At 44.8% G+C, this 26,723-nt stretch overlaps 1 protein-coding gene across 2 annotated transcripts in view; it reads right to left on the reverse strand.

The window, feature by feature from the left end:
* Positions 1-26,723, reverse strand: part of COL4A2 (collagen type IV alpha 2 chain) — a 201,294-nt gene that overhangs the window by 150,382 nt on the left and 24,189 nt on the right. The gene's annotated exons all lie outside the window — the stretch shown is intronic.

The raw sequence follows: 26,723 nt of genomic DNA on the forward strand, positions 1-26,723 counted from the left end.
CCCTACAGTTTTACCCATTATCAACATTCCCCCATCAGAGCGGGGCATTTGTTAAAATCTATAAACCTACAATAGCATGTCATTATCATCCAAAGTCATAGTTTTCATTAGGGTCATGTAACCGTAATGAAGCCATGTTTTAGTAATTCTTGGTGTTGTCCATTCTATGGCCAATAAGCCTCTTTTTAAGTGCCTACAAAGTGTCAGATGCCGAGCTAGATCCTGGGGCTGGAAAGTCAAGGAGGACATTCCCTGGATCCAGGCATTCTGTGGGAAGTGTCCATGAGGACACTCTGTGTTAAGAGCTTTAGTACGAAGGAGAAATGCCAGGCACATAGAAACTGCCCTTCATTCTGCCTGGAAATACGAGGGATGCAGGAGAAATGCCAGGCACACAGAAACTGCCCTTCATTCTGCCTGGAAATACGAGGGATGCATCCTGGAGGAGGAGATATTCAAGGTTAAGTTAAGAAGGGCGGGGCAACTCTGGGCCCCCATCCCACAACACAGCCCTGGTGGGTTGAAGGGAAGGGGGCTCTGATGAGGAGGTGGAACTTGCAAATACACCTGGTAGGATGACAAACCCTCACCTCCATCACACAGGTGCCATGACATCCACAGTGATCCCTCTGCAAAGAAAGCCCCTTTCCTTCCCTTTAGTCTGTGAGCAGTTCTCACACACGGGAAGAGGAGGAGGCTGGGGAAGTTTTTATTTAGTCAGACTCGGGTGGCGCATTCAAACTCTGTATCATACACTGAGATATAACTCTTTAATGAGTTTAAGGGATAACTTGAGGGAGTTCTCTGGTTGACAATTCCAATCAGAATAAAGGGAAAATGCGTTTCTTGCCCTTGACCTAGGTTTTTCAGGTAACGTATGGACCTCGAGATTGGACCATGTCTGAGCTCTTTCTCTCAGACTGTGTTCGTAGTCGCAAATATTTTCAGTGGGAAATGACAGTCAGGTTGGCCCTCTTCCCTCTCTTCGCTGCCTCCCTCCATCCTGGCAGGTGACTTAGTGCATCCTTGTCACCCTCATGGAGACTGTCCATCCAGCAGACTCTTATGCTCAAGGGGGACCCTGGGCATGGTTAGCTTCTGATATGCACTGAGCCAAACCCTGCCATGTGAACAACACTCCCCAGAAAACAGAACTCACTGCAACTTCAAACAGAACTGCATGTCACCATAGCTCTTCCACCCTCTCCTGAGTTAAGTCTCGATGACTGAACAGGATGGTCAGGTGGGAACTCCCTCTGTAAGTTTTTCTGTCTGCTTCCCATGCTAGCATCTTCCCTGTTCCTGGCACAGTACTGAATATTCAAGCTGGAAATGCAATGTTTTTACTTGGCCACCCCTGCAACTTCGCAAGCACAGCCTTCCTGAATGATCCACCTTGGATGGGCACACAAGTGAACTCTGACTTGAAACCATCTGGCCAGAATGTACCTTACACTTCAACTACTCAATGTTCTTTTTTTTTTTTTTTTTTTTGTATTTTTCTGAAGCTGGAAACGGGGAGAGACAGTCAGACAGACTCCTGCATGCGCCCAACCGGGATCCACCCAGCACGCCCACCAGGGGGCGACGCTCTGCCCACCAGGGGGCGATGCTCTGCCCCTCTGGGGCGTCGCTCTGCCGCGACCAGAGCCACTCTAGCGCCTGGGGCAGAGGCCAAGGAGCCATCCCCAGTGCCCGGGCCATCTTTGCTCCAATGGAGCCTTAGCTGCGGGAGGGGAAGAGAGAGACAGAGAGGAAGGAGAGGGGGAGGGGTGGAGAAGCCGATGGGCGCCTCTCCTGTGTGCCCTGGCCGGGAATTGAACCTGGGACCTCTACACGCCAGGCCGACACTCTACCACTGAGCCAACCGGCCAGGGCCCAATGTTCTTTTTGTAGAGAGGTCTCATTTGAAAGTTTTATATTTTTTGTGTGGTTTTATTATAATTCTTTACTTAATAAACATCAGTCACCACTTTAAATAATAATAAAAAAATTTTAACCTCAAAACAAACAAACAAACAAACCAACAACTCTGAAAATGTCAAATCCTGTAAAGAAACCAACACCTGGAAAGCCTTTTGACTCTCCTTTTGGTTATCTTTCTGGCCTGAGTGAGGTAACAGGACAGCCTGGGTACCACAGTGTAACTGTAAACATGTGTAGAATCCTTTCATGTCCTTAAAATATGATTCTAGGTGTTTGCCAATTTTTTATGGCTTCATTTTTAAATTCCATGATTTTGACTATTTGGTTTTTATAAATCCAGCTCCATGCTAAGCCCTCAGTTTTATGGCTTACCCTTAGCACAAAAGAGAGAAGTCCACATGGGCTGCCATATTTATTTATACTTTGTATTATATATGACTGTGACACGAACAAGTATGTTGGCAGGTGTCCTGGTTTATGCAATAATTCATTTACCAGTTATTTGGAGAGGGTTAGGGGGACTCCTCAGTCTAATGGGTGAAACATAAACTCATATTCTCCATCTGGTGTTTTATATACTATTTTTAGCTTTGATTTCTAAAGCCACTTGCCAAATCTCTGTATATAAATCAATGGTTAAAATGATTTTAATGGTTTCAAATTGATCTAACAGACTCTCTATTCTAGGCTTAGGCTATGCACTGGATTTAGTTATAGAAATGAGTTCTTCATAACCTGCTCAAAATTTAATAGTGCTTCTTTGCTTTTGGAACTAAGACTCGAAGGCCTGATAACTCCTGGTCTCAACACTTTTTCAATTATGTGTCAATGACTCAGATACCCTGTTTCAGGAGGTGAGGGATACAGTACATCATTAGAGGTAGTCCTCCACCTTACAAGCCACAGAAAATTCGTCATGGAATTCCAACCCTGCACGCATGTGCTGTTTGTGTGTGTGTACGAACGTGTCAGTGTGTGATGTAGTATGGGGTGTGTGTATTCCCACCAGCATCTTACATATACTACGGAGGGACTCTTAGGAATTCTGACATCTACAAGAGCCCTAAGCACCACCTATTGGCATGTCAGCTCTCTGGGATGAACAGAAGTATTTATATTTACTTTATTAGGGCACGGCATGTGTTCCGACGTCTCTTAAAGACTGAACAAGTTTCAGACCTGAGCCTCTGCATTCCCCGATGGGACCTGAGTTCTAGAACAGTCTCAGGACATGAATGCCCTTCTGAGGACCTTGATAAGGAGTGTGTGAAGTGCTCTGTGGGGTTCTAGGTCTGTGTCCATCCCCCCCCCCCCACAACTGCCAGACAGCTTTTAATGCTAAAAGCTCACACCAACTACTGCTGCCCATGCTCCAAGCCCTTGAGTCTGTCCTGGCTTTTATCGCTCAACACAACTCACAAATATGGCCGTTCTTCTTGTCAGTTTTTTAATAGAGAATTTTTAAGAATGTAGTGTTTCTTCCCACGCTACATCTACCTCAAGAGTCTGCCCACCACTCTCAAAGGTGACAAGCTGGCCCTGGTCCAGATCCGCAACTTCTGAGTCTTCAGAAGGCACGCTCTCACCTAGACGGTTCAAGTTCTCTCAGAAACACCAATCAAATCCTCCAATAGTCTCTCACTTCAAGTCTGGATTCCCATTGGTAGCACTGTGTAGAGCAATATTCCAAAACCCAGTTCTCCCAAGGACCCCTGCAGATCACTGAGGTCACCCTCTAAGTATCCAAGGAGGAATGCAGTTCCTAGGGCCAGGAGGCTCCCATGGACCCTGTTCAGGTGTAGTGTGTCCATTGTCACAGAGCGTGCTCCAGTCATTCAACTGAGCTGGCCAAGTTCTTCCCCTTATTTTGAGGTCCTTCATCCCAAGGCAGAAGAAGGCTTATGGCCCTATGGGACCAATTATACTGAAGATCCATGAAAAGTGATAAGGGCTCCCACTCCCTGGAGAATGCTTGAATCTAACACGCACAAGTCTTATGTCCTCATATTAACACAGAAATGGCTCCCCTCCAGCTTTTGGGACCACAAAGGAGCCTGTGCCATGTGCTTCCCAGCTTTGAGTGTTCGGGGGAACACCCCTTCAGTTGCACCAGTGAGATATCACCTACCTCCCCCAATTCCAAACTAATTAATTGACAACTGGAAGGGGTCTTGGGGATAACTCATTCGCCCTTCCACTTTGCAAATCCATAAATCCATCCATCCACCCTTCCTTCACTGAATGTTTACTCTGGGTGATATGCTGTGCTGGGCCACGGACAAAAAATAGGGAACAGATCAGGTAAACAAGCTGATGAGAAAATTAGATAAATAATGAAACCTACATAATTCAAATTACGGTGAGTGTCATTAAAATCATACCAGATGACACACAGGACTACTTTAGCCAGCGCTCTTTCCCTTGGGCTCCACTCTACTCCCTTCTCCTTGTAGGCCTGCCTTAAAAAGAATAAGCTCTCCGCTGTCTGACCGGAGGCCCCTTCTCCTATCACCAAGGGGAAAGACAGAGAGCCACTCACTTCCAGGCTTAGGAAAGCAAGACATCTGGATTCTTATCATCAGGGAATCAGAAGCATCTTGGCCTGGAGTGAATTTGAACTCATTCTTCTTCTAACCGTCAGGATGCCCCTGACATAGCCGTATCCCTCAACTCCTGTCTCAGGACTCAATTTCTATACACTGCCACTTTATAATGCAGGACAAAGAAAGTCCATACAGCTGCCACATCCTCAGTCTTTCCCTGCTTAGCTGAAGCCATCCCCATAGCTACCAAGATACCTGACCATTTCAAACTATGGCTCTAACTTGCAAACTGTGGAAGGAGTCTGACTAGGAGGATTAACCATTAATTTCTTCAGCAAATGAACAAGCATTCACTGAGGACCTGCAAATGCTCCCACCTTGGCAGCTATCTAGTCACCCACCAACCTAGAGACTAGGCCCCACTGAACTCATCTGTTCCTTCCAGGAAAAGTAGGGCAATTAAGGAAGTTGGAAGAGGCATTGCAGACTCAGGGAGGGGGCGTTGACTTTGATGTCATTGTAAGCTTTTGACATCTCTAAGTGTTGTGGAACTGATAATAGTTTTGAAGAGCAAAATGTGAATTCTAAGTTTTGGAAAATAAGCTAGAAAGTGGCTTAAACAGAAGAAGCATAATAAACTGGGAATGTCTCTGAGCTACACCTGGAAGAGATGAAGAATGGGTAATCCTTGCAACTATTAATATTGGCAAGGGGGGCCCTGGCCGGTTGGCTCAGCGGTAGAGCGTCGGCCTAGCGTGCGGAGGACCCGGGTTCGATTCCTGGCCAGGGCACACAGGAGAAGCACCCATTTGCTTCTCCACCCCTCTGCCGCGCCTTCCTCTCTGTCTCTCTCTTCCCCTCCCGCAGCCAAGGCTCCATTGGAGCAAAGATGGCCTGGGCGCTGGGGATGGCTCTGTGGCCTCTGCCCCAGGCGCTAGAGTGGCTCTGGTCACAACATGGCGACGCCCAGGATGGGCAGAGCATCGCCCCCTGGTGGGCAGAGCGTCGCCCCATGGTGGGCGTGCCGGGTAGATCCCGGTCGGGCGCATGTGGGAGTCTGTCTGACTGTCTCTCCCTGTTTCCAGCTTCAGAAAAATGCAAAAAAAAAAAAAGCAAAAAAAAAAAAATATTGGCAAGGGGGAGAGTGGAGTGGACAGAGCTGTTAAATGAGAGAGAGAGAGAGAGAGAGAGAGAGAGAACGAGCATGGTGAGAATAGCGAGCAAAGAGTTTGAGGAATATTTGCCTAAAAATAGTGTCACAAATGAAATGGGAAAGGGGGAGAAAGAAAAGGGAGTTTGATTAATTAGAGGCAGAGACTCAGACACAACTTCAAAGAGGTAATCCATCAATCCATTATTGAAATGCTGCTGTTCTCCATCTTGACAATTTCCACTCCCAGTATGGTGTGTGGATGCAACATCAGCATCACCTCGGCACTAGTTAGGATTGCAGACCCCACCCCAGATTTCCTGGATCAGACTGTGCTTTCTAACAGGATTACCAGGTAGGCACACTGAAGTCTGTGGAACACTACACTAGATAAATGGACTGGCATTGTGTTCAGAGACAATGGGAAAACTGCAAACCACTGAGCCACCTCTCTTAGTGGAATAGAAAGCAGTATTTCCTACAGACTCAGGGTGTTCCATGCCTAAGGTGGACTCAGGAATGTCTGTTCTAGAAAGATGTTGGCCCTCAGGCTCCCTTGGACCCAGCCACCTGTGACGTGCTTAGAGAAGCTCTGAGCACCCAGGACTCAGTTGTTGAGCTTCTAATCAATCAGAGTGCTGCAAAATATTTTAGTCCTCTTTTCCTTATTCAAAACATCCTTTTAAAGACTCTTCCTGTCCTGAGTTGGTAGTCAGCACTGCCATGCTATTTAGAAAGTCTAGAAATTGGAAATGACTTGGATCCCCTAAGAGACATCTGGCAATGTTAAGGCATACGATATATTTTCTAGAAACCTTGGATCATATTCTACTCAAACGGAATGCAACAGACATGGTTTCCGGGGCAACGTGGAGAGCTCTGAATAAGGGATTTCTTGGTCAGCTTTTCATATAGGAATTCTTTGCTCTGGAGCCTTATCTGAGTCTTGGCATCATTACATTTAGAAAGATTTAAAAAGACACCTATTAACATGGGCATTCAGTTTATCCTAGACATGTCCAAATCACCTAGATGCATGCTCTAGATCTCTTGGTCAATCTTTTGTCTCTGGAAGAACAGAAGAGAAGGAATCTTCTAAGGAAAGATGAGCTCTAGCTTCCTGAGCCAGGACTCTATCAGAGTCATGTAGAGAATTTCTTGCCTTGAGCCACGGGCTCTCTGGCTGCTGGCAGAGACTTGGCTCTGCCATCTATAAATGGAATTCAGCGAAGAGTCAGAGCAGAGATCTATAGTAGCAGCTGCAAGATTAAGGGAACATCCGGTCCCACATGTTGCTTGGCCCTGCTTCCTATTTGTGAAGTCTCCTGGCACTAGGAGAAGCCAGTATCATGCTGCTTTCGTTAGGAATCATTTCCTCCATTGCCTGGTGAGAAGGGGCACTCCTCATTTGAGGAGTAGCCTCATTTAAAAACACTGAGAAAATTGCTCATTGTCACTTTTGCCAACGGCAGATTTGTCCTCATATTTAGGACATTTAAAAATAGGTTTAAATAACAAGTCAAATGCCAGACAATAAAACACACAAAAGGTTTAGACTCTTTAAGACTAGTTATTTCTATAGCTACCAGTGTGAGAATCCATGTATATTAAAAAACCCCCCACAAATCCATGGGCATGAACCCAGCTTTCTGTAGACGTAAATATCATTTAAACTTGATACAGTATATATAAATAAAAAAATGCTTGCCATTGTTCTCAGCTTGCACATAAGAAATTAGTATTAATCAAATTTATATGAACACACAAGAACAAAACTCATTTGTCCTAAAACAAAGAATATTTTGTCCTCCACATGTTCCAAGAAACTTCTTGTCCAAGAAAGTCTTTTAAAGCCAATATACCTCCAGCCAAAAAGAGCAAGTCTCTGTAGGGAATTATAGATATTTTACCATTGGACTGCCCCCAGCATCTAACCCAAGCTTCCTGTACAGAAGGATACTGAATAACCCATTCTAACTGACATAAAAGACAAACATTTCTTATTGCAAAAAAGTAATCATCTTTCATATTTAAGGTTAAAAAAAATCTGTACAAGTCTTTGTCACAAATCCAGCCAAGCAAACTTTTTAGAATTATTCTTTTAATCCATAAAAGGGCCAACAAAGAAGAAAGCCAGATTGGGAACAAGGTTCTCAGTAAAATTCTATTAGTTTATCAAAACAGGAAATATAAGCCATTTCCGCACATGCAGCTTTAGAAATTAAGGAAATAATTCCAACATAGTATTAGCAAGACAGAGTATATGCAGAGGAAATGCAGACCACAGCCACTCCACACAGAACAAAACTCTTTTTCCCAATAAAGTGGGTGGGAAATCCAGCCAATTCGGTTTCCTTTATTTAACAGCAGTTCAAGGGCATGCAAAATAAATGTGCTCACTCTAGATGGTCCTGAAATGGCCACATTTAGAGGTAGTGAAATAACAGAGGGACAAAAGTGCTCACAGTGGACTTTTACTGAGCAGCAACTACTTCCAGTGCACTTACATCTAAGTTGCTGCCTGTTCTCACGGGGCTGGGAGTTTGGGGAAGGAAGGGAAAGGGTAGGATGTTGTGTTAGAAAGGATGACAGTAGTTCACATGAGAGATGACGAGCTACAGAAGGCTTTTCTAGGATGACAGTCTTCATGTCCCCCAGGGGTTCATTTGTTTTTGCCCAGGTGAATACCTGAGGCATAATATCACTCCTCCTCCTGGCTCACCTTTATGGCAGACATAACCAGAAGGCATTGCGTAGGGTGTCCTCACTTGAATCAGCAGACATAACCAGAAGGCATTGCGTAGGGTGTCCTCACTTGAATCAGCAGTAACACGCCACATTGTTTTTATACTTGCACACTTGTAAGTTTTTACAAGCAATGACGAGCCAACTTCTCCACCTTTTCTTTGCAGGCAGCTCAAAGTCCAGGGGTGTTTTTCAAATAGATTTTGCCATTGACAAGACTACCTATGTCAGGCATCCTTTAATGCTGGGGCTTGGGCGTTGACAAGTAGGACTGGCTCAAAAAAAACTCCTACAACTCAGAAATCAGATCACATTGGGAAGGCTTCTGGCAGGCACAGAGAGCATGGCAGGTGGAAGGCCAAGGCCAGAACGCTTTCTCAAATTACATCATTTATGCTTGTGACATTTAAAGTAGGTTAAATGACAGACTGAATTCGAGTTGCTAAACTCAAGAATGGGGAATCCTTGAGTTTGGCCCCTAGTAGGAACTATTCAGTGTGTGAGGTTGGAGGGTAGGACTGAGGTAGGCCAGGAGAATGATGATAGGTCAATGGGTAGTCTTGGCAGAGAAATGACCTCACTTTCCAACTGCAGTGCCCTCGGCACAAGATGAGGATAGTAGTCTTCTCCTCGGTCTGTTGGAAGGATTCAATGATGTACTTCATGAAGTCTCCTGCATCGTCCAAATCTAAGGGTCATTAGTATTAGGAGCATGCGTGACTCTCTGGCATGAACCCTCAGACATAGCAATGAGAGTGGAAATCCAGCCAAGGTTGTATGAGCCAATGCTTCCTGAGAAATCCCTTGCCCAGGGCTAGAAATGATCTCAGAGTGTGGGTGGACCTGGGCCTGCAGGAGAAGACAAGTGGGCCATCTGGTTAGAAAAAAGGGGTGTAGCACTTCCTGTCACATCTCTGCCCTGGCTATTTCTTCACAGGTCACTCCCCTCCTCTTGAAGCCAAAAGCAGAATCCAAATGTGTCTCCTCACTAGTGAGGAAGGTAGTGATGCCTCCTGGACGCTCTGGCGTAGGAAGGAGTTGGTGTAGGTCTGACACTAGATGACAAACGGCTCTGACTGCAGGTGATGCAGGCTCTATCCAGAGGCATCCCTCCCTCTTTCTTTCATTGTGCCCATTCAGTGTAGCGATCTGACTTTCACCTGCGATAGGCCATGGTCTCATTGTTGGGTCCCTTTATTAGCTGGGTGGAGATTTAAATTCCCTCATCTTGAGTCATCTAGTCTAGAAACTTGGAACCCAGGCAGTGAAGACCCAGGTATATGGAGCGTATGGCTGTGGTCAGTAGTCAGGCAAGGCACAGACCAATGAGCATACAGGCTGGGGGGGTCAACTGGACAATGACTCAACAGGCAGCCTTGAGAATAAGCGCAGAGCCAAGTGAGGAAACCTTAAAATACAGGTCATTTTGTCTTGAAGCGTGAAAGATGTCCTGTCTGAAGAATGAATTGCCTCCATATTAAGGTGCTTCTTCTCTGTCATCTAATGTCTAGGTCATTTGCATTCTGGTACTCTTCTATCTCTAATACTTATTGATCTTCAGGAATCTATTCATTACCCTCACAAAATCCACTGCCTCTCTCAATATCTATGGCGATCACAGTTTCAGCTCCTAAGACATCTGAAGATTTATTTGATTTATTTTCCTTAAAATTTAGCTATGCTTACACATCTATGGCTGAATTTGATTTTGAATTGAGTATTATTCACTTGATTCCAAAGGTTGATCTTAAACCACTTCCTGCCCGGGATTTCCAAGGCCTTGAATTACAAAAGAAACACTGTCACCAAAGTCTCAAGTGAGAACGAGTTCTTTTTCTTTTCAAGCATTTTGAAACAGCTTGTTCCGCTCTCCACCAAAGCCCCTCATCACCAGTCCGACTCTCACTTTCCTGTAATGGCTCCTCGGTCACTGATGCAGCGGCTCATGTTGGCCAGAGTGCTGCCTGTCTGACCAACACGTTGGTGCAAGGTCCTGGCTCGGTGTGCCTTGATGTGTCAGGGTCCTCCCAGGGGCGGGGGTCTGGTCACTGAAAGCCTCTCTTCTTGGTGTCATGATGAAGTTGCCACACAGCATGCGTAATGTGAAGCCAATATGCACGTCAGCTACCTTGTGGGAGTTGGGGTAACAGAACGTGTATGCGCATTCACACACGCGCGAATGAGGTCAGCTACGGGATGCTTCTGTTTGAAATCATTTTAATACTGTCCAGAACTTCTTTGGTGAGTGTGTCAACAGACCAATTTCTGGAAGTCACCCTTCTCCATTCTTAATATAGACTGCCATCATTCATGTTTTTATTAATCACTAATGCCAGACATCTTAGTCTGTCCAGGCTGTTATATCAAAATGGCAGACTGGTCGGCTTACACAGTGGCTTACAGCACACACTTACTTCTCCTAGCTCTGGAGGCGGGGAAGTCCAGGATCAAGGCACTGGGAGACTCGTGTCTGGTGACAGCCTGCTGCCTGGTTCATAAACAGCACTTTCTTGTTGTGTCCCCACATGCAGGAGAGCAAGAGAGCTCTGCGGGGTCTCTTTCATAAGGGCACTAATCTTAATCATGGTGGCTCCACTGTCATGACATAACTACCTCCCAAAAGGCCTCACCTCCAAATGTCATCACATTGGGGGTAAGGATTTCAACATGCATATTGAGGGGGACACAAACATTTAGACCATAGCACCTGGCTAGGTGGAAACTTACATTGTTCTGAGCTTAGCCCTTTAGTTGACAGCCCACATCATGCTGTTCTCTACAGATACAATATACTCTGTATTTTCACATCCTCTAGTCCTTTTTACCCCCACTGGTTCTCTGGTCTAGAATGCCTTCTTTCTCCTGATACCTACTAATTGAATTCTCTTCCTTTTGAGCTACTGTTCCTTTCTAATTTCAACTCCAATCGAGTGCTTAATAAAATGTTTGCCCACAATGCTGGAATGTTACAGATTTTAGATGTATTGAGCATTGAAATCTCTGGGTCCCTACCTTCCCTAAAGCCTGTGCCTCTGTATAAGCTGTGCCTTCAGCCTGGAATGTTCTCCCTTGCATCCTCTCTTTCCTTGTCTGTACAACTGAGACCCACTCAAATCTCAAACACAACTGCCACTCACTCATCAGAACAAGAAAGTCAAACTTGTGTTGATTTCACATTTTGTCCCTACTCATTCTTTTTAAGTATGGGTGTTTCTGCTACACAACAATACATGACTATTTCTGAAAAACCCTCACATTCTGCAAAATCACACACTGAACCAAAAAGGTATATGAAATGGGGAAAATAGTGTTACAGGCATGCCACTCAATATCTAGCAACTTGGTAACCAAGGTACTAATAAACTTAGTCATTATTCAGTGATGGAAAATGATTTGACTTTGGGTGATGGGCACACAACACAACAGTTCAAATGCTATAGAGATGTTCACCTGAAACCTATCTACTCTTATTGATCAATGTCACACCATTAAATTTGGGAAGAACTGTGCAGTCAGCACTTCTAGGGAGATATACGGCTCACTGAGCCCAGAGAAAGTTGAGGTCTTGGCATCTGAGAAAGAGTTAAATTCTTCAATAGCTTTCCGTATTCTTTGTACTAACCTATTCATTTTCAGCTGCCCTGTTACTTAGTGTGCAAACTTGCTGGGAGAAACATCATCATGAACCAATGTGACTCCCATTTTATATTGACATCATTCTCCGGTTGATCAGTAATGGTTTATCAGCAGCTTGGAGTTAGAGAAAACGCACCATAGCAAAACAGACTCTACTGTACTTTAGTACTCTCTTACTTGCTTTAGATTCAAATGTCAGTGTTCTCACCAACTAAGTAACAAGAAAACTGACTACATTAAAGACTATTTTTGGTAAAGGCTATTGTCCTTCAGTCATTTTTACTGCCTGGGGGATACTGTTCTGTCTCAGTGTTAGGAAAACAACTCATCAGGAGCCTTCAACTCTTGTTCAAGAGGCCACCCATATCACTACGACATTATGTCTTACCGTGCACAGACGGTAAAGAGGTTCATGTTATATTTAGAATAATAAATGCCCTTAAATACTTATGAGCCATTCTGTTTATGCCCTTGTTCAGCTAGTGAGAGACAGTCTACCAAGACACGTCAGTATAGGCATTACCTCACACATTACCTACACTACATTTTATTTATTTATGCAGCATGTCAGTTCTTGGTATTCTCTGGCAACGAATAAAAATGTGTATGTTGTTAGTGTTGGCATATGAGCCTGAGTGAATATTTAACATTGTTCTTAAGAAATGAAGAAGAAACATCCCTTGAGGCTATTTACTCCGGAGATATATGTCCAGTGTAAGAGCTTTGACCCAAAGCCTCTCTCTATGCTAAATTTGAGGGGGATCCCAAAAGAATGCAATGAAAGAGACCTCGTAATACTTTTTCATAACACAATGAGGTTTCTGTTCTGGTTTGGTAAGGACTGGTCCAGGCAAGGCAGGTGTTCGTTTGTATCGGCATGCAAGGAATACCAGCAGTCTGCCTGGGCAGGCTCGGGTCTAGATCCAAGCAACTTCATCTCTGTCAACTTGACGGTAATCTGAACCAAAGTCACGGGGGCTCCGGGGCCAGTGGAAGTCCGCACTCAAACCACAGCCACTTGACATTCCTGTTGGCCTGGCTTTGGGGGTAGAATTTCCCAATCTGCCTTGCTCTTTCTCTGATATATACCTAGTCAAGTTAAGCACACCTGGCAGCTTTTAGAAGGTATCTATGTAAATGCGTATTAGCAGTTACTGAGGATTCCTCTGCCGTGAGCTTATTAGCAGTTTTCTCTCTGCACTGGAAGAAAGATCTGTGAATAAAATCTACTCTAAGCCACAGCAGAAGCATATTCCTGAGGCCAGTGGCCCAGAGTCCTGATCAATGCAGGCAGCGCTCAATTACTGTGTGTAGATTATCTGCGTGGCTATTTCAAAAGTGACTTTTTAATCCCATGGTTCTCTTCGATCTCCAGCTGGCTGTTGGTTTTTAATTCTTGTGGTTTTTCTGCTGCACCCTCAGGGTCCACATGTATCAGTAATTGCAATATCAACCCACCAAATACTAAATGTTTTTCTGGACTAGGTTCAGGTCAACCTTTGGAGCTGACCTCTATCGATAAGGCTAATTTGGAATTAGCAGAGAAACATTTTTAGGATGAGGAGCCAATTCTGTCATACTCTCGTATACTGATGCATTCAGTGTTCTTACGCGGAACTTGGGGAGTCTGCAAGAGGATAGGGTCTTCCCAGGCCTTCAGAGTGTCGTGATTCTATCCTGGGCTTCAGTCAGGTGTGCACATTTCCACCATGCTGCGCTTGGTTTGCTCTCCATGGCACCATGATTGGAGAGAGGTGCTTGGGCTCCAGGCAAGCTGTGGCCTTGCAAACCATGCTTATCCCATGTGTCCTTCAGTCTCTTATCTGAAGAATGGGTAGAATCTACCACTCCTACCTTGTGGGCTTGTTGTTAGGAAGAAAGTAGATAAATCCATGGGGCGAGCTTAGTACAATGCCTGGCACGTGACAGAAAGGGTTTGCTACTCATGTTCTTCACCTTTGTTTTGTTTTACCCACCGAGGAGAAGATGTCAACCTATTTCTACAGTCATGGTTTCGATTCAGTGCCACAGTCAGGGTCAACATTTTCATTCTTTAGCAACATTGGTGTTTATGGAGACAGCTGAATGTTTTAAGATTTTTTTATTTAAGAAGCAGACATATAAGGTTGAATCTATATAGAGTTAGAGTTTGTGGAATTAGCCTTGGCCAGGTGATACTTTAAGTTTCATATATTATTAATTTTTCCCATTTATTTTGAGAGAGAAAATTTGGTATGCTAATTCATCTTTAATGACAAAACTTTTTTTTTTTTCTTTTTAATTCATTAAATAGCTGGCAGAGGCACAATTTAAGCAGTTAAACTACACTGAATGTTGTAGCCAAGGTCAACTGATAAGTTAAGGTCACTTGGGTCACAAACCAAGACCTCTTATTCTCTTTCCGTCACTACAAGCCTAAGATAAAAATTCATGAATATTGTATGAGCAACAAGGCTTGTAGTTCCCCCTATGTATCAAAAGTACTCTTATCATATTACAAACAACTAACATGCTGAGATTATAAACATGCAAAAGAGTGGACTTCCTTAAATATTTTCAGTGATGTCATCTGGCCCTTCTTTCATATCCGTTTTTATTATGCTCCTGTCCTTTCAAAACAGAGTTTGTGCCGCAGTACAACAAAAGCCAGGAAATGTCGGTACTATGGCAATTAGACGGACCTGGAAACCAGGAGAGACTGATAAAGCACAAACCCCTCCAGATGGAGAAGGAAGAAACCAGTGCCGACATAGCAATCTGGTCTGGTGCAGTTAAAACTGTGTTCCCTTACACTCATCTAAAACTCTCACTTTGCTACTTGGCAAGTGAATCATGTTGTTTTCATCAACAGTTAGACACTCCCCCACAAATATCTTTTAGAAAACATCATTCAGAGCTTACCACTTGTCATGAGTGCTTAGTACGGGGATTTAGAGGCACAGAGACAGGACCCCTGCCCTCAGGAGGTTACAAGTCCTTACAATAAATTCTTAACAACACAATACGTAAGATTATGTATGTGGGCAAAAATCAGAAAGTAATTCTTACCTGAATTACTATGTTTTAACTTGAATTTTGATTGCTGATCTGCATGCGTTAAATGAACTTGCCTTACTGATGTAAAGCATGCTTCCAGACCTTTCTACACGCCAGTATGGACTGTCCATCTAATTTGATGTCCTTTGGAGTTAATCCCATGCTCACATCCATGTGGATAGGATCTTGAGCAGCTAGATTTCCCAACCACGGAGGGAAGTGGGAGGAAGTAGCAGATACAGAGCTTTGGGAAGTGAGTGTGGAGAAAGCAGGCGCATGGACAGGTGTTGGTTTGACATTCTAAGGTTGAGCAGCATGTGAGCGCAGTCCATCCACGACTTGGTGGCTTAGACATACAGTTAAAGAGGAGTCTGATCCTAAGGCCAAGCCTGCCATTGTTCCCTCTTGACAGACGTGTGTAAAGTAGAACAGTTGTGCTTTTTTCCCCTGAATGCACCATGATTCAGAGCTTCCCACAGCACCACCCTTGGGAGGAAACTCCTGCCAGGAACTACAGCTATACCATAAACAGTCAAGCACTGATGCGGAGGCCGGCATTTCTTCCTTTTAGTTCACTGAAGTCTTTGCCCTAAATAGACAATGCTCCTCTCCTTGGTAGCAACCCATAAACGCCCTAATAGAGTCAGGAAGGGACGCAGCCCTTTGTAGTCCCAGCCAGTGGTGCCCCTAAGGTCACTCAGCAGAATACAGCAGGAAGAAAGTGCAGACAACAGGGGGCTGCACACACACCTGCCAGACTGCAGAAACCCGGGAGCTGAAGTCTGCTTTGAGGCCACTTCCAACATTCCCGGCTCGAGAGACTTTAAGGATTCTGTCCACTTACAGTTCTTTGTACCTTAAAATGTCTTCATGAAATACAGGAGTGCTCTGCTTTCTCCTGGAATTGGCTTGTAGGACTGGACTTCTGGGATCCTGGAGTAAGAGGACCACCCTTCAGAAGATGCTACCCACGGAACTCAGACATTAGGCCAAAATTAGGGAGGAGCCAAACCTAAGCTTCCACTAAAACAGTCACAGCATTGAATATTTTATTTTTTGTATTACTATTATCTCCAAGTCTTCTTGCCTCCTCCCCTAACCTTCTTCTTTTACAACTTCAGAATAAAAAGTCTGGAAAGGGTTGATTTGCTAGATTCAGAAGACAACTTATACGAGGACTGTTGCTTAACTTGTGGCTATCGGATTTATCGCCTTAGGTTGGGCTGTTTGTGGCACTGGGTTTACCACTGGACCAGGAATTCTCAGACCTTTAACCACAGAGCTCATTTGTTATCTGCTCCTCCTTTTTACCTTCCCTCAAATACTCAAACTATGCTATGGCATCATAAACAGCCAAGATGAACCTTCTTCCAAGCAGCATAAATATATAGCATTAGTGTTCTACACCAAGTCAGTGGAGTCCCCACGACAGCTTAGAGCTCTGGTGCATTCTTAGTTTACATGGCTTCATCATGTTCAGTACCTAGAATGCTTTTGAAATGCTACAGATTAATACCACCACTTTGGGTAGTCCAGCTAAGCAACTCTGAGAAGCATTTTAAAACTGGGGTCCAGCCTGACCAGGCAGTGGTGCAGTGGATAGAGCGTCGGACTGGGATGCTGAGGACCCAGGTTCGAGACCCGAGGTCGCCAGCTTGAGCGCGGGCTCATCTGGTTTGAGCAAAAAGCTCACCAGCTTGGACCCAAGGTCCCTGGCTTGAGCAAGGGGTTACTCGGTCTGCTGAAGGCCCATGGTCAAGGCACATATGAGAAAGCAATCAATGAACAACTAAGGTGTCGCAACACGCAACAAAAAACTAATGATTGATGCTTCTCATCTCTTGTTCCTGTCTGTCTGTCCCTGTCTATCCCTCTCTCTGACTCTCTCTCTGTCTCTGTAAAAAAAAAAAAAAAAAAAAAATGGGACCCACTAGGTTTCCTTCAGTGAATTTTCCTTCCATTAAGTCTATCAACTATCTTTACGAGGCTAGCGCATTGCACACGCCAAGCTAAAACATGACCCTGGCTGGTTGGCTCAGTGGTAGATCATCAGTCTGTTATGTGGATGTCCTGGGATCGATTCCCAGTCAGGGCACATAGGAGAAGCCACCACTTGCTTATCCACCCCTTCCCCTCCCCCTATCTCTCTCTCTCTTCCTTTCCCATAGCCATGGCTTGATTGGTTTGAGTGCATCAGTCCTGGGTGCTGAGGATGGCTCTGAGAAGCCTCCACTTCAGGTGCTAAAAATAGTTCCATTGTGAGCATGGCCCCAGATGGGCCAAGCATCAGCTTCAGTTTTCCAGGTGGATCCTGGTCAGGGTGTATGAAGGAGTCTGTCTCTCTATTTCCCCTCCTCTCACTTGGAAAAAGAACAAAAAAAGATTTTTGCACAAGACTGGTCAGATGATCAATTCTAGGGGTTCCCTTTCTTCTCTCTCTTAATGAAGACCTAATTTTGACTTTTTAAGTAAGTCTTACACTTATAGATGAAATGGAAGTGGTGCTGGTGAAAGCTAAGGGTTGACACAAGCATCTCCTCAAGCAAGGTCTGGAAGTTAGTGAGTTTAAGATGGCCCAGGCAGGCTTCGGATGCATGAGAACCCCGACTCTAACCCCATTTCTCACGAGAACAATGAGTGCTATAGAGATTCCAGGTGACTACTCCAAGATTAAATACCAATATGCAGAACCCCAGAGCACTTGAATGCATTCTGATCCCCTTGTCTATCTGGAAATTCATCACGCACATTGTCATGATAACATGCTGCCTCTCCTACAACCTCTTCCAGGGGTTGAATTTGGTCTTCTTTACCGTAAACAATGATTTTCTCCGTAACAGTAGAAAAAAAAGATCCCATCTCTCCAACCCACTGAAAAACAGGTAACTGAACATTCTCTGAGTTCTATCTATGCTCTTACAAGATAGTAACAGGAAAAAATGTCCGAAATCAGAGATGCCGTTGTCGCCACAGACGATATTAGGGTAGGCGTGTTGCAGTCCCCGGCCTGCGCTACGACAGGCAGTCATAACTGCCAACCACAAGGCATTGATTAGAAGCCAAGAGCACCATTTTCTTCCTTTTATGGGGCACGCACTCTTCCAAAAATTGTCCTGAAGACATTTAAAAGAACAAAACAAAGCCCCAAACAAAAAACTTAGCTTCTTATTAAACACATGCCATGACCTCCCAGCTAGAGCGCGGCAGCCAGGAGCTCGTCGCTGGCCCGGCCAGACCTGGGGACAGGATGGGAAGGGCCGCCAGACGTTTTATTAGCTGCTGTCTTCAGGGGACTGCACATGCCAAGCTTTCTTCCTCTTGCAAATGTCAGGCTAGCGATTCAGGAAAGCCAATCCACTCCCTTCCAAGCTGCAAAAGTGCGTGGATTTCCTTGGCTACCCTGCACTTTCCCCTTCGCCTTTCGGTTAAGCCGCCCCCCGCCCCAGTCCTAGCTTCTCAGCAGAGGCCTGGTGTGTTCACAGACTGACAGGCTGGGCAGTTCTTTCCCTGCTCTGGCAGGACCCTCTGGGTCTTCTTCAGGGGAAGCGTTTCATCACTTCATGCAACCTTTTCCGTGTCTGTACCCCTAGTTCAAGAGTATCGGTTTCATGGCCCCGTGACTGTGCCCTTAGCCATTCATTTTCTCTCTCTTCTCCCCACCCCCCCTTCGCATTTGTTTTCCATTTCATGGCGACAGGTCCCCATTGCCGCCTTCCTGGAGTCGTAGCTTGAGCTCTTCCTGAGGACCAACCTTCCCGCTTCACTGCCGGAATATTCTTTCCTCCCTTACATTATGAAGGAGCTTTTTTCCTCTAATGATTAGAATCAACCAGTGAAATCTTTATAGACTATAAAATGCATATAAAGTTAATTCAGTAAGCATTCATGAAAAGGTCTATCTTAAAAACGATCTTAGGATATAATTTAGCAATAATCAGCCCCTAGAGTGATCGAGGGCCCATTTGAAAAACGTTTGCTTGTGGTTTGAGAGTACTATAAAATCATGCTACTGGCCTCATTAAAGAGTAAAGCAACAAGAATGTTAACTTCAAGCTGTTGGTATCATGCTGTTTACTTTTCAAAGCAGTGGCCTATGTTTAATCTCCATAAGGACCAATGCTGTATTTTTAAGAGTTAAAGTATTATATTTGCTTTACCTTAAATTGTCCTGAAAAAATGTCTCAGGGACTCAGGCACACACAAAAGAGCACCCAACAAAAAACTTTCTGGAACACGAGCATTTCAAATTCTTACAAACACCAGCATGGACGGGCATTGGAGGGCCACTGAGGTCAGCCACACGGAGCGGGAGCTTCAAGACCACTAGGGTGAGGCTAAATGGGGAAGGTGAATGCCCAAGCCTTCAAAAGCACAGGATTTGACTCTGGACCATGCTAAGAGAATTCGAAGGCAACCCTCTCTGACCTGTTGTAAAGGGTTTCCCTTCTGACCTCTGATCCAACCTCGCTGCTGCTTCTTGTCCCGGCATTCCCACCTGCCATCCTCTTGGCTTGGGGCTGGTAACCAGCTCCTGGCTCTGGACATATGCAGCTTGACTACGATTTGGGCCTGTCTGGTAGGCTGGGCTTACTGCCCACCAGCTGCGGGCTCTCGTTAGCTCTTTTTGCCTGGGACAACCTGTTTTAAATCTTATGTTTATGATTCCAAATGGCAGAGCATAGTGTCTTTTCCACCAGACCAGCAGTTTCTGATTATTAGAATCATCTTGGGCACATTTAGAAAATATCAAAACCCATGCCTTAGCCCAAAACTATGGACTCAGAAGTCCAGGGCTGCATTCCCGTCACCTTAGAACCCTAAGCATGTACGTGTAGAGAGCATATACGTCCTCTGTATACAAAATACTACAAGCATCGAATGAATGTCATACACATACACATACACAAACACATACACATACTTATACACATACACATATACATACACATACTTATACACATACACATACACATACACATACTTATACACATACACATACACATACACATACACATACACATACACATACTTATACACATACACATACACAAACACATACAGACACGGTCTGTTTTCTCATTTTCCTCTCATTTCTCCTTGGCCCATTGTCACGTCACTGCTGACCAGTGCCAGTCCTCAGAGCAGCATCTGGGAACCTGTGTATTAACCCACAGGGGAACCTGAGCGAGTGTCTCATGAACACACACAGGGACATAACTGTGTCCCCTGAGGAGTGTGTGCTTCTGAGATACCGTCAGCCCACAGCCTGGTGCAGCCGCCTGCCCCGCCACCGCGCAGAGGGAGTGGGGATAAACCGCCCCTGAGCGGAGCTCCCAAACGGCTTTGCGTGCCGAGACACTCGGAATTCAGGAAGACGGAGCTCGGGGTCGAGGCTCTGTGTATAAAATGTTCAAACATCCTCGGGAAGGAAGCTGCAGGACAAGCTGCTTGCAGATGCGCTGCTGCCCGGTGACATCCAGGCCCCGCCGCCTGTGTCCCTCCAGTAAAAACCCACAGATAAAGAGGGACCCATTTCCCCAGTAAAACGACCAACTGTGTGTTTAACCCTTTCCCCCACTCTAGTTCTTTGTAGAAAAAATGAGGCCCAATAGGCCCAGCTGGTTGCAGGGCTGGGCAGTAAAGCCCGGGAGCAGCCTTGGGCTGGACCCAGGAGGCCGCTGACCGCGGCAGCTGCCGTCAGCCGGCTTCCTCCGCAGTCCTCCAACATGCATTTTGTTTTAAGGGTCCTTATAAAAACCTACTGTTCAACTTCATTTTGATATTCACTCTCCATTTTTTCTTAACTCATCTCTCCTCATGAATAGTGGCATTCTATTCAACTGTACAAGTGTAGTGCCATTATAATTCCCTGCATGTTCATAAAAGATTGGTTATGCTTGAGACATACAATCAGACATATTATCAAAGAGGGTCATTAGAATATTTTCCAGGAAAAGAGGAAACAGTCGACTTTTAATTCTCTATATCAACGCGCCAGGGTAGTGGAGGAAATAATTTGGAATAGCTAGAGACAAAATAGAAAAGATTTTTACGTTTTGTTTTTGTTTTTAAACTCTGGGAATACACATAGATGCAAACTTTTATTTTTATATACATCAGCTTTAGCTGGAAAGATAGTTTAGAAGTAACTAAGTGACAATATACAGTCAGAATGGGATGAAACGCATTGCTAACAGAAGTTAAAAATATTCTTAACTTTTGCAAACCATAGTAAAAGTGGACAGAAGGGAAGGGACAGAAGGACAGTCCAAGTCCCTTGGTCCCAGGCTCACTAACTTTCTCCTCCCTTGATGGAGGCCTGGTCTTGTGAAGTCAATAGAGCTAAATTTGCCTGAGGAGGGCAAAGAGGTCTGGCTCTGGGCAAAGGATATTTGAGCATGTTTCCTCTGTTCTTCTCTCTTGTATTTCTTTCTACATAACTGAGATTGCATTAAAATTTTTATTTTTATTTTCATTTTTTTTCTTCTTTTCCAAGTGAGAGATGGGAGATGAGAGACAGACTTCCACGTGCCCCCAACAGGATCCACCCGGCAATCCCTGTCTGGGGCCAATGTTCTGCCCACCTGGGGCCAAGCTCATAATGGAGTTATTTTTGGCACTTGAGGTGGAGGCTCTAGGAGCCATCCTCAGTGCCCAAGGCTGATGCGCTTGAAGCAATTGAGCCATGGCTGTGGGAGAAGAAAGGAAGAGAGAGAGAGAGAGAGAGAGAGAGAGAGAGGGAGAGAGAGAGAGAAGGGGGAGAGGTGGAGAAGCAGATGATTGCTTCTCCTGTGTGCCCTGACTGGGAATAGAATCCATGATAACTACACGCCAGGCCAACAGTCTACCACTGAGCCAACTGGTCAGGGACCTGAGATTACATTACATTTTAAATATATAAAATATTGCATCCTCATTCTTCTTAACATTAAATATTTCCCCATACTAATAAACCTCTTCATTAAAAAAATATATATATATGACACAATGTTGACTGTATAATATTTGTTTTTAGGAGATACATTATCATCAAATTAATCACTGTCACAATATCTGCACGGAAGTTTTCTCCAAGTTTCCCAGATTATAAATCTGCCCTGCAAGGAACAAATTTGTTTAGCTAATAAAACATCTCAAATAAGTGTGCTGTGACCATGATGGGTACAAAGGAAAGGAAATGCTCCTCAACTTGGGATTGGACGCCTGCTCCCGAATGTGAAAACTGGATTTCATTCAAACTGAAACTGTGCATGAACACACGCCCCAGAATGTAGTCACGAACCTACTGATACAGATGGTTATTTTGTGGTCTAAAGAGAGACTCTGAAACAGAATCATCTAGACATAATGGAAGCACATTCAGACATGCACATGGCAACAGTACTCAGAAAGACTTACACCCAAGCTACATCTGGTGTGCTTGATAGACTTGTTTCAGAAGCTCCTGAATGTCAAAGTCAGGAGTATGGCTCCTGACCAACTCCCAGGAAGATTTACTGTACAGCCCAACCTAACAGCATATGCTACTCAGCTCCCAAAGGAGACAGTCACTGTGCATTTACATTAGAAGCAGTTATCCACCTCCTCTGTGTTCACTCGCGGACTAGGCACATGGGGGACACACACCTCATGAGTACACTGCCACACTGAAAGCTCAGCCTGTGATCTCCAGTTCAGACACAAGACAGCGCTGAGGTAGAGTACATGTGGGTGTGTGGGATTGCTCCACTCCCTGAACTCTCTAGACCTCAGCTGTAAAACGAGGATTAACATTAGTTCTTCCCTCAGAGAATCACTGAGGAGGTAACTTGAGGTAATGTGTGCAAAGCACTTACCCTATGGTCTACCTTCAATAAGACTTCGATGACATTATCTCCTATTAACTATTTGTAACTATAACGATACAGCAAAGCAAATGTGCCTGTTTAAGGGCCCTAGTAAAAATAGAGAAAACTGGCAAAGGAATTCAAACATCGTCCCCAGGGAAAACTCAACAAGGCACTGTGAATGGGTGCCATGTAAGTGAGGCATCAGTGGCAGGTAGGAATCCCACATACAGGGACGGGCTGTGGGGTGGGCGACAGTTTGCTGGCGTGTACAAGGCTCTCAGGGAGCAAGCTGTCCGGGAGCTGGGACAAGCTGAGACGACGAGCCAAGGAGTTTTATTCCTTTTGTTGAGTAATCTAGCTTCAAAATTACGATGCTGGGTTTCCCCTTTGAGGAGCAGGACTGGAAAAGTGAGAAGTGACGTGTTGATGGTCACTTCGGTGCAGAGGACAAGGTTTTCCAGGGAAAAGGTAGTACACTGCTGGAATATGAAACAGGATGCGGGCCATCCTTCCCCCGTTTGGGGGAACCTTGCTGTAACTAGAGGGGCATAGTCTGTCTGGGACACCTCGGTCATAACCCACCCTAGTGAAGGCAGAAAGTGTCTGGAGAAGAAGAATAAGTATTCCAAATACTAGTCCCCATGACGAAGGAAGAGATGGATGAGGAGAGCATGCGCCCAACATGTATGCAAGTGCAAGAATGCACAGCCTATAAGGAAACGAAGAGGCATAGCTGTTCCTCAGTTCACTGCAGGCAGACCCAGAGGGCCTGGGCTCCGTCAGGCAGGCTGGCCATGGGATGGACATTAGGTCCTGGGTCATCAGGGTGATAAGGGGAACTGAAGAATTATAACATTTTGCAAGCACAAAGAGGATTTTATTAACAAGAAGTAAGTAGTTATCTTTCTGAGATGACGTGGAATACATTTCTGCCTAGAGAAGTGGCTAATACAGAATGACATTGAAGGTTGCCAGAGAGACACTATTTCCAAGTTATACTGTCATATGACAGCCACACCCCTGGAGTGGTCATGAATCAGAAGTGGAACATAGGACACAGCTGGTCCAGAGCGGGGATTGTCTTTGATTCTCAAGAACAGTTCTCAGACCATGGGCATAGCTACAATCTCTTCCCACCCCCCACCACTTCTGCTGTTGGAACGCATCTTTTCCAGAGGTGAGCCCTGCAGGGACCCCAGCCGGTCGTGATACCTCTCACATCCACCTTCTTGCTGGCTCAGAGATAAGCCTTGTGTAGCTACCATTGGAATTTGGGCTTCTAGAAATATTACTGTGTATTTAGGTTGTAAAGAACTTCAACTGAGCTCAGCAGTAGACTTTATCATTACTGGAAGTGTACATAGAATACTGCCAACGTTAGAAACATGTTACAGGCCAGTTACACAGAAAACTAGGTAATGCTGGATGGAATCATTGCTCACCTTTAAAACATAACTTTCAAGGGTGGCAAAATATGGTACAAACACAGAAACTATACCTCCTATTAACAGTGATCACTTGGAAAGATCTGAATCTCTCCTATCTCCCAGTGCTTGCCTTCTTGGGGACATCAGCAGCATTCCACAATCAACATTCAAACACAGGAGGACAGAAGGAGATAAGAGAGGGAAAATGTGGTTTAGAGGAAAGCACTTTGTAATGGGAGTTGTCACGTTTATTTTTCTACAAGAGTAAAAGCATTAGGTTGCGTTGCTGTCACTACCATGTAATCCCCAGTATGCTTCTCTCTGTACTTGAATCTCTGATCTAAACCTAATTAAAGATGCGGAGGGCTCGGAAAATTGTTTCCCACGGCACTTCCTACTGGAAGATAGTCCAGAAAACCGGACTTAGTGAGCTTGGGTTCCAAAAGTAGCTTTTGTAAGTTCTAACATCCGTTTCAAAGCTTATTGGTGAAATGTACATAATATGTATGGGATTAATAAGCATTTCCTGGTTTAACACTGCTAATGTAAAGCAAGAAAAAAAAAAAGGAATAAGGACTAAAAAAGGTAGATGTGAAGCCCTCATTTGCAGATAACATGGTTGCATACATAGAAAACACACACACGAATCTATAGTAAACTTTTAGAATTAATGAGTGATCTGGGAAAGCACTAACCATAAAAAAGATTGATAAATTAGACTACGTTAAAATCAAAGGACATTATTAAAAGCGAGAAGAAGCCAGCCACCGAGTGGAGAAAAATATCTGTAACACGTGGAACCAAACAAGGGCTTGGATTTAGAATGGATCAAGGGCTCCCAAGTCAGAATGAACACCGACACCCACAGGAACATAGACACAAGACTCAAACTAGCACATCATGGAAGAGAATATCCAAATGGCCAGTAAATATAATACATACAGACATGCTTGATCTCATTAGTAATCAGGGAAAAACAAATATTGTGAGAGTCAATAGGAGATACCAGATTCTTCTGTTGGTTGTTTTGAATTAGTTTTTTGGAATACTGCCTCTTCCCTCCTACTGTCCCCGGTCTTAGAAACTTGGCTCTGTCGTGGTAAATTATTTAAATCTGAGAACTGTCGGGGTCAGTTAGTATGTCTCCTTGTCTACCCTCTCACGGAGCTGTTGGGGACAGTTGGCCCATCTGCCCGCCCACTCTCTCATTGCCATAGCAGTCAGGATCTCATGAATGAGGGTCAGCCATGAGTTTTCATGGGTCAAGGCAGCTGAGCCCAGACGGACTGCCTATGGCTCCAGTTCTGTGGTGGACTTGACCTCTATTGACAAGCAGAGAAAATTATGACTTCCTCCTCTTTTCAACAACATGTGAATCTCTGAGAAGAGCAAAATGGAAAATTGTTGCAGTAAAAAATACCATGGAGATTTGGGGTAGGTTTTCTTTTTTCTTTTTTTTTTTTTTCCGAAGCTGGAAACGGGGAGAGACAGACAGACTCCCACATGCGCCCGACCGGGATCCACCTGGCACGCCCACCAGGGGCGACGCTCTGCCCACCAGGGTGCGATGCTCTGCCCCTCTGGGGCGTCGCTCCGCTCCGTTGCGACCAGAGCCACTCTAGCGCCTGGGGCAGAGGCCAAGGAGCCATCCCCAGCGCCCGGGCTATCTTTGCTCCAATGGAGCCTTGGCTGCAGGAGGGGAAGAGAGAGACAGAGAGGAAGGAGAGGGGGAGGGGTGGAGAAGCAGATGGGCGCCTCTCCTGTGTGCCCTGGCTGGGAGTTGAACCCGGGACTTCTGCACGCCAGGCCGATGCTCTACCACTGAGCCAACCAGCCAGGGCCTGGGGTAGGTTTTCTATCTCTCAACTAATCTTGTTCTTGTCACCACTTTGAGGATTAGTCTCAAGGAATTGAGAACTATCAGATACCAAATGCTCTGGGCCAGCAACTTGTACTGTGTTTTGGCTTGGCATTATCATGTGGTTTTACTGGTATATTTTAAGTCCAGAATAAAATATTCACGCTGATCTTTGGGAGATAGTTTAAGAGTGTTAGGATTTTTCTAGAAGAAAATACCATCATTACATTTCCTCTTGTAAAATGCTATGTGGAAAAAAACAAACAAACCAATATTACTGACTCCAAAAGAATCTGAACACTCGGTGATTATTTAAATAGCATTTAAAGAGTGGCTATTTTATGCAGAATTGAAGAAGTAAGACACACCATAGAGGAATGTCGGCAACGAAGACTCCAAAACAGTCTAACAGCCTGATTACCAAAATATGTAGAGAGGAATCAGTCAGCCAAAATAGGTCAAGACAGGCAACCCTGTTGCTAGCTGCTGGTAGAAAAATGTTTCTTAATTGCTGTTTTAGAAACTAATTGCTCTCAGGAAAAGTATCTAACAGGAGGTCTTTGATTCAAAGGA

The sequence above is a fragment of the Saccopteryx leptura genome, chromosome 4 (genome assembly GCF_036850995.1).
Source record: "Saccopteryx leptura isolate mSacLep1 chromosome 4, mSacLep1_pri_phased_curated, whole genome shotgun sequence".
Classification (NCBI taxonomy): Eukaryota; Metazoa; Chordata; class Mammalia; order Chiroptera; family Emballonuridae; genus Saccopteryx; species Saccopteryx leptura.